The sequence below is a fragment of the Hevea brasiliensis genome, chromosome 7 (genome assembly GCF_030052815.1).
Source record: "Hevea brasiliensis isolate MT/VB/25A 57/8 chromosome 7, ASM3005281v1, whole genome shotgun sequence".
Classification (NCBI taxonomy): domain Eukaryota; kingdom Viridiplantae; phylum Streptophyta; class Magnoliopsida; order Malpighiales; family Euphorbiaceae; genus Hevea; species Hevea brasiliensis.
In genome coordinates, this window is record NC_079499.1 from 104,539,044 (window position 1) to 104,549,108 (window position 10,065).

The 10,065-nt window shown below is 28.2% G+C and overlaps 1 long non-coding RNA gene across 1 annotated transcript; it reads right to left on the bottom strand.

The window, feature by feature from the left end:
- Positions 1-956: 956 nt before the first annotated feature.
- LOC131181720 (uncharacterized) lies at positions 957-2,088 on the bottom strand. The gene is made up of 2 exons (XR_009150198.1): positions 1,935-2,088; positions 957-1,490 (listed from the first exon to the last, which is right to left on the bottom strand). It is a non-coding gene; the product is annotated as an uncharacterized LOC131181720 (long non-coding RNA).
- Positions 2,089-10,065: the final 7,977 nt, after the last annotated feature.

Consider the following 10,065-nt stretch of genomic DNA (forward strand, 5'->3'; position numbering starts at 1 on the left):
TATTTGTCTATCCTATTATTCCCTCTCATCTCCACATGCTTATATAATTATAAAATTATTATTAAAAATAAATAAATTTTTTTTATAAAAATTTTGTTAGTGACATTTTTATAAAAAATATAAACAATGAGAGATATTTTTAAATTAATAAACCCAATTACACAATAATATATTATGTATTATATAGATAATTAATTTATTAGTCTCTTAATATATTCTTATTTAATATATATCAAAAATTCATTTTTTTAAGAATAATTCAATAATATGAACTATTTGATTTTTAATGCATTAATAAACCAATTACTCAATTATAACCATTTAAAATTTGAATGATTAATGCAAGTGAATTTTTTTAGTAGAAAAATTATACATCCAATAAAAAATATTGTACCTTTAATTCACACTTATATATGTCACGACTCAACGTATGGGCCGGACCGGTACTAGTACCTGGGCCAACCTAAAGTCCCCGAGGCCCGTAGTATGCCTAACTATTCCTCAACCCATAACCAAGCCCACAATTTAGGCCCAATATGCATATAAAAATAATTTTAATTAAACTGTTATAATTTTATTTCGGACTAACTTAGCCCAGAAATTATCAGAAACTAAAATTAGGGGAGCTCAGCTCAACCCTGTTACATCATTTACAAACTATTTAAAACTCATAAAAAAATTTTCATTTATTAACACAAAAACTTAAATTCATGCAGTTCCTGACAGGATTAATGCTACTACTAGTACATGCGGAGTTCTAAATTACAAATTTAGACAATAATAATACCGTTAAGTAATTTCTCCTCATAACCTGCGAGGAAAGGAACATGTTATTTCGAAGAAGGTCTCTTGTAGCCTCGAAAAATAGGTAAACAGGAGTGAGCTTTCGACTCAGAGAGTAAAATATCAATTTTAACCATAATCTCTATAGTTATTTAAAGCTAATGCACCCTGTGAAGTGAAATGCAACATCATCATAAATTTCATACAAATCACATCAAAAAGGCAATTTGGAGCACTCACACACCCAACACTGTCAAACAATACATATATGGGAGTTGATCCCCTATACAGCCCTCTTAATCCAACCTGTGCCAGTGAAGAACTCAAGACGGACTTTCGCTTAATAAACCAAATCGGGGTCCTAGCGAAGAACTCAAGCCGTGTCTACCCCGAAGGACCAGGTCCTAGTGAAGATCTCAAGCCGTGTCTACCCGTCCTGTCCATAACCAACACCATACCACACGCACGCCAACTCACGCACATTGCTTCAAATTACCACAACAACATCCATGGCATTTTAACAATTATGAATGCAACATAAAAACGTGCCTAGTATTTAACTACATAAATACATATTTATAAGTGATGCATGGGCATGCTTGAACATATAATAATATCGAAATTACAATTAAAATTAATATTTTACTCACAGTACATCGATGATTATTATGGCTGTTGGATGCAGAAAAATAGTTGACATCGATCACCTAATAATTAAATTATAATTTATTAGTACTAAGTCAAAATAAAACTCTAAAGAGGCAACAGACAGCCTAATTCATGCCGAAAATCCGGTAGAATTTTCCCTATACCTAAGACCTACCCAACCTGCAAAAGACTTCAAAATACCCTTCTATATTTGCCAATCACACAATCACAACTCAATCATATCATAAGGATCCTCCTGAGCCCACCCCAAACAGTCAACAATCACAATTCAAAAAATTACAATTTAGTCCTTATAACTAGCCCTTTTGCAAAAACTATCCAAACGAGCTCTAAAAATTCTAAAATTTTGCCCCGCGGTCCTTAATAATATTATAAGGCTATTGCAAAAGCAATTATAATTTTTTGATCATCCACGAATATTTTATGAATTTTATTCTATGTCGATATTAGTTGAAAATGAGCAACTTAGAGTTCGGGTTTACCTATGTCAATTTTGACACCTGGAACGTGTCCAGAATGTCTGAAAATGCTAGGATTGACTATAATATCGATCACGTTCTGAGACGGGCCGTCAGGCAGCCGGATCTGGCTGAAAATACGGTCCCTACGCTGGTGAGCTATCATCAATCCGATTGCACCTAAATTAAGTCCAAATTGTGTTAATAATTATTATAAAATTATTTTTAAATTTTGGAAATCAAAAAAGTTTGAAAATCTCACCAAACGATTTAGACCGTCCGATTATCGCCATTTTCAAATGGTGTCCGATCGGAGCGGGACCGGTCCTATCTCGAAGATCTCATCGTCCTGAGTTCATCAGTGGCCTCGTATTTCCGATCCGATGGTGGGATCGCCAGAAAAGTGATCGGAACCGAGAAACTCATATGATTTTTTTCAACTTTCTCTTGCCGGTTCTCCTTCCTCCAGCCACCAAACGGGGTGCCACTAGTCTCATCTGAAAGTTCATCATCTTGGGAGTCCGTGGCACTTGAAATCACCAAGAATGGCCGTCAGAGTCAGTCGGGGTGACGCCGCAAAGTCGAGCCCCCGGTCGCACGTGCTCTCCCTCTCTCCTCTCTTTCCTCTCTCCTTCTCTCTCTTTCTGCTGTCTCCTGCTTGCTGCTACCACCGCCTGGTGATTGTTCCGGCATAAGGGAAGGCCGGCGGTACCTCACCGGCATTGATGCTGGCCGGCTGGACGAAAATGGGAGGGAGAAAGTAAGGGGGAAGAGTGGAGTCGGGGAGAGAAAAATTGGGGGGGAGGGAGGGGGGGGTGCGCTGCTGCGTTTTAAGTTTCTGCATTTTTTTTTTCTTTTAAGTTGTTACATTCTTCCCCCCATAAGAAAAATTTGTCCTCGAATTTTCGAATAAACTGGGAATAAAGAAAAGAAGGATATTGGGATAGATGCAGGCATTTACTCCTCTAGCTATGCATAAATGGTAGAAACATTTTATTCTTCAAACTCTTCGTATACTATAGATCACATTTCTTCTTATTTTCATCTTCAACATGTTTGATAAAATACTTCAATAAATTTATGCTTTTATATGCGTCAATTCATAAGCAATTAATTGACAATATTTTTTTATAATATATAGTAGGATATTGATCAATAAAGTATAATTAATCTAGTATTTAAATGATTATACTGCAAAAAATTTTTAATTTAAGATAAATGCACTCGTAAATTTAAGTGATAACTCTTAAATGCTTAGGTAATGATTTATTTATATGAATATTATTAAATTTATATTATTTAAATATTTTTATTAAATTAATTATTTGGATATTTGTTAAAATTCATATCACTTATTTTAATTGATTGCGTTTATATAATAATATAAAGTTATGTATATAAATATATTCATAAATTTGAAAACCATCTATAATTAATAAAGTATATGATTTATTAAGAAAATATAAATTATATTATTTGATAAAAGTGCAATTTGTAAATTTTTATTAATTATAATAATTGTATAATTTTTAAATTTTGACTCTTCAACATTTAATCCTGTCTCCGCTCCTGCCTATAAAAATCTTAAATGCTTGGATCAACTCCATAAAAATTAAATTATTAATTTTAAAACAATATAATATATATATTAAATAAAAAATTATCATAAATTTTGTAGTTGATAATAAAAGAAAGTAGGTTATTTTACACTCTTGATATAAAAATATTATATATAAATTTATTAAAAATTCCTTTTAAAAAGTCTTATCAATTCACATTATTTTTAAGCACATTTTATTTGCTTGTGAAATTTATTTGAAATAAAGTTAATGTTTCCCTTCTTAATTGATTAGTTGTCCATATATTATTTAATATAGCAATAATTTTAAATTTTAGATAATTTATATTTGGTATGAGACATGATAGAATTTAGTAATTCTATTTTTAGGAAAAAATAAATTAGTTCTCGTGTTATGTTTTCATTAATAAAATAGTCATTTCATTAAAATTTATTGATAACTACAAATTAAAGCAACAAAATCAATTAAATTTTATAAATATTAAAATTACAAAAAATAAAAATATTATAAAAAATGAAAAATGTAATGGCCTAAATTATTATAATTATCACCTCATTAATAATAAATTTTAATAAAATGAGTATTCTATTACAAAACAAGATAAATTATAATTTAACAAGATAAATTATAAAACACACTTCAAATAATATTCTTTCACTTACATAAGTATAAAAATTATTCCCTGGTGGGCCCACGTGTGTCTCAAATTTTCTTCTCTAAAATATGATAATAATAATTTTATCAAATTTAATATCTATATGCACACTTACACTTTTAAAGTCTATATTTAGTTTTTTTTTTTTATATATATATACTTTAGCTCTTTAATAATGTGTTTAACTCTCAATTTCTTAAATAATAAGTTCAATTATCATGCGATAAAATTATCTATTTTTATTTCAATTTTAGACCCAAAGTAAATGCATCATTCATAATTGATGACAATTGCCAAGTGAAAATAAAATTTTCTCTAACTGAAATTAAATTTTGGCCTAAATTTATTTTTTTAACATTAAGTCTTAAGATTACATAGTATATTTATTAATAATAAAATTGTTTATGAATTAGAAAATTTATTAGTGTTTTTTGAAATAAAATTAAAAATTTAATATATCATTACTATTTATTATAAATTAAATATTATAAAAATAACTTGATTATTCGTATTTAATTATTAATTAATTAATTATTTGAAAAAAATACAAAATTATAAACCTAAAAGTTAGTTAATGATATGAATTTTATAATTTATTATTATTATTATTATTATTATTATTATTATAATAAAAATCAATAAATCTAATAAATTGAAATTTTTATAATAAAAGTATATATTGTGAATATATTGATGGAAAATTAAGTTATATAATTTTAAAATACAATGTTATAATTCCATATTATATAATAAATTTATTCTTTAATATAATTTTAAATATTAATATATTTAAATAATTAAATAAAAATATTAAAGTTATTTAAATAGATTAAATTTCAAATAAATAAACATTTAAATTTGATATTATGATATTTTATTATATTTAATATAAAATTAAAATTTATTTTTTATTTAAATAATTATCCAAATAAAATATAAATGATTTTTATAAATAGTATTTTTTAATTTTAATAAATTTACAAATTAAAATATTTTATTAAAAAATAAAATTTATTTAAAAATAGAACTAATTTGTAAAAGCTCTAAGCACCTTTTCAACTTTCTTATTTAAAGTTTTATTTGATTAATTTTATCAAGATTGTAAAATTAATTTTAATTTTATTATGCTTAATTTCATGACTATTTTATTATGGTTAATAAAATAGATGCCATTGAGTAAAACTAAAATTTCACACCGATTTGAAATAAATATAATTTTTATTTAATTGAATATTTAATTTTTAATAATAATTTTATCTTTATGTTAAGATGTATTTGTCTATCCTATTATTCCCTCTCATCTCCACATGCTTATATAATTATAAAATTATTATTAAAAATAAATAAAAATTTTTTATAAAAATTTTGTTAGTGACATTTTTATAAAAAATATAAACAATGAGAGATATTTTTAAATTAATAAACCCAATTACACAATAATATATTATGTATTATATAGATAATTAATTTATTAGTCTCTTAATATATTCTTATTTAATATATATCAAAAATTCATTTTTTTAAGAATAATTCAATAATATGAACTATTTGATTTTTAATGCATTAATAAACCAATTACTCAATTATAACCATTTAAAATTTGAATGATTAATGCAAGTGAATTTTTTTAGTAGAAAAATTATACATCCAATAAAAAATATTGTACCTTTAATTCACACTTATATATGTCACGACCCAAAGTATGGGCCGGACCGGTACTAGTACCTGGGCCAGCCTAAAGCGCCCGAGGCTCATAGTAAGTCTAACTATTCTTCAACCCATAACCAAACCCACAATTTAGGCCCAATATGCATATAAAAATAATTTAAATTAAACTGTTATAATTTTATTTCGGACCAACTTAGCCCAGAAATTATCAGAAACTAAAATTAGGGAAGCCCAGCTCAACCCTGTTACATCATTTACAAACTATTTAAAACTCATAAAAAAAATTTCATTTATTAACACAAAAACTTAAATTCATGCAGTCCCTGACAGGATTAATGCTACTACTAGTACATGCGGAGTTCTAAATTATAAATTTAGACAATAATAATACCGTTAAGTAATTTTTCTCCATAACCTGCGAGGAAAGGAACATGTTATTTCGAAGAAGGTCTCCTGTAGCCTGGAAAAATAGGTGAACAGGAGTGAGCGTTCGACTCAGAGAGTAAAATATCAATTTTAACCATAATCTCTATAGCTATTTAAAGCTAATGCACCCTGTGAAGTGAAATGCAACATCGTCATAAATTTCATACAAATCACATCAAAAAGGCAATTTGGAGCACTCACACACCCAACACTGTCAAACAATACATATATGGGAGTTGATCCCCTATACAGCCCTCTTAATCCAACCTGTGCCAGCGAAGAACTCAAGCCGGACTTTCGCTTAATAAACCAAATCGGGGTCCCAGCGAAGAACTCAAGCCGTGTCTACCCCGAAGGACCGGGTCCCAGCGAAGATCTCAAGCCGTGTCTACCCGTCCTGTCCATAGCCAACACCATACCACACGCACGCCAACTCACGCACATTGCTCCAAATTACCACAACAACATCCATGGCATTTTAACAATTATGAATGCAACATAAAAACGTGCCTAGTATTTAACTACATAAATACATATTTATAAGTGATGCATGGGCATGCTTGAACATATAATAATATCGAAATTACAATTAAAATTAATATTTTACTCACAGTACACTGATGATTATTGTGGCTGTTGGATGCAGAAAAATAGCTGTCATCAATCACCTAATAATTAAATTATAATTTATTAGTACTAAGTCAAAATAAAACTCTAAAGAGGCAACAGACAGCCTAATTCATGCCGAAAATCCGACAAAATTTCCCCTGTATCTAGGACCTACCCAACCTGCAAAAGACTTCAAAATACCCTTCTATATTTGCCAATCACACAATCACAACTCAATCATATCATAAGGCCCCTCCTGGGCCCACCCCAAACAGTCAACAACCACAATTCAAAAAATTACAATTTAGCCCCTATAACTAGCCCTTTTGCAAAAACTATCCAAACGAGCTCTAAAAATTCTAAAATTTTGCCTCCGGTCCTTAATAATATTATAAGGCTATTGCAAAAGGAATTATAATTTTTTGATCATCCACGAATATTCTATGAATTTTATTCTAAATCGATATTAGCTGAAAATGAGCAACTTAGAGTTCGGGTTTACCTATGTCAATTTTGACACCTGGAACGTGTCCAGAATGTCTGAAAATGCTAGGATTGACTATAATATCGACCACGTTACTATAATATCGACCACGTTCTGAGACGGGCCGTCAGGCAGCCGGATCTAGCTGAAAATGCGGTCCCTACGCTGGTGAGCTATCATCGATCCGATTGCACCTAAATTAAGTCTAAATTGTGTTAATAATTATTGTAAAATTATTTTTAAATTTTGAAAATCGAAAATGTTTGAAAATCTCACCAAACGATTTGGACCGTCCGATTATCACCTTTTTCAAATGATGTCCGATCGGAGCGGGACCGGTCCTATCTCGAAGATCTCGTCGTCCTGAGTCCATCGATGGCTTCGGATTTCCGATCCGACTGTCGGATCGCCGGAAAAGTGATCGGAACCGAGAAACCCATATGATTTTCTTCAAACTTTCTCTTGCCGGTTCTCCTTCCTCCGGCCACCAAACGGGGTGCCACTAGTCTCATCTGAAAGTTCATCATCTTGGGAGTCCGTGGCACTTGAAATCACCAAGAATGGCCGTCAGAGTCGGTCGGGGTGACGCTGCAAAGTCGGGCCCCCGGTCGCGCGCGCTCTCCCTCTCTCCTCTCTTTCCTCTCTCCTTCTCTCTCTTTCTGCTGTCACCTGCTCGCTGCTGCCACCGCCTGGTGATTGTTCCGGCATGGGGTAAGGCCGGCGGTACCTCACCGACACTGATGTTGGCCGGCTGGACGAAAATGGGAGGGAGAAAGTGAGGGGGAAGAGTGGAGTCGGGGAGAGAGAAATTGGGGGGGGGGGTGCTGCGTTTTAAGTTTCTGCATTTTTTTGTCTTTTAAGTTGTTACATTCTTCCCCCCTTAAGAAAAATTCATCCTCGAATTTTCGAATAAACTAGGGATAAAGAAAAGAAGGATATTGGGATAGATGCAGGCATTTACTCCTCCAGCTATGCAGAGATGGTAGAAACATTTTATTATTCAAACTCTTCGTATACTATAGATCACATTTCTTCTTATTTTCATCTTCAACATGTTTTATAAAATACCTCAATAAATTTATGCTTTTATATGCTTCAGTTCATAAGCAATTAATTGACAATATTTTTTATAATATATAGTAGGATATTGATCAATAAAGTATAATTAATCAAGCATTCAAATGATTATACTGCGAAAAATTTTTAATTTAAGATAAATGCACCCGTAAATTTAAGTGATAACTCTTAAATGCTTAGGTAATGATTTATTTATATGAATATTATTAAATTTATATTATTTAAATATTTTTATTAAATTAATTATATGGATATTTGTTAAAATTCATATTACTTATTTTAATTGATTGCGTTTATATAATAATAAAAAGTTATGTATATAAATATATTCATAAATTTGAAAACCATCTATAATTAATAAAGTGTATGATTTATTAAAAAAAATATAAATTATATTATTTGATAAAAGTGCAATTTGCAAATTTTTATTAATTATAATAATTGTATAATTTTTAAATTTTGACGCTTCAACATTTAATCCTGCGTTCGGTCCTGCTTATAAAAATCTTAAATGCTTCGATCAACTCCATAAAAATTAAATTATTAATTTTGAAACAATACAATATATATATTAAATTAAAAATTATCATAAATTTTGTAGTTGATAATAAAAGAAAGTAGGTTATTTTACACTCTTGATATAAAAATATTATATATAAATTTATTAAAAATTCCTTTAAAAAAAGTCTTATCAATTCAAATTATTGTTAAGCACATTTTATTTGCTTGTGAAATTTATTTGAAATAAAGTTAATGTTTCCCTTCTTAATTGATTAGTTGTCCATATATTATTTAATATAGCAATAATTTAAAATTTTAGATAATTTATATTTGGTATGAGACATGATAGAATTTAGTAATTCTATTTTTAGGAAAAAATAAATTAGTTCTCGTGTCATGTTTTCATTAATAAAATAGTCATTCCATTAAAATTTATTGATAACTAAAAATTAAAGCAACAAAATCAATTAAATTTTATAAATATTAAAATTACAAAAAATAAAAATATTATAAAAAATGAAAAATGTAATGGCCTAAATTATTATAATTATCACCTCATTAATAATAAATTTTAATAAAATGAGTATTCTATTACAAAACAAGATAAATTATAATTTAACAAGATAAATTATAAAACACACTTCAAATAATATCCTGTCACTTACATAAGTATAAAAATTATTCCCTGGTGGGGCCACGTGTGTCTCAAATTTTCTTCTCTAAAATATGATAATAATAATTTTATCAAATTTAATATTTAAAATTAATTTTATTACTAATTATGAAAATAAATTAGATATTATAGCTAAAAAATTTAATTTTTTATGGCATAAAAATTTGTATCTATTTATTTAATTCCTATAGAGTTAAAATTTTTAATTATTATTTATTATAATAATTATAAATCATTATTTTAAAATAACAATTTATTTAAAAATATCTATATACACACTTACACTTTTAAAGTCTAAATTTAGTTTTTTTTTTTATTTTATACTTTAGCTCTTTAATAAAGCATCATTTTAAAATTGACATTTTTAATGTTGTATTCAATAATGTGTTTAACTCTCAATTTGTTAAATAATAAGTTCAATTATCATGCGATAAAATTATCTATTAATAATAAAATTGTTTATGAATTAGAAAATTTATTAG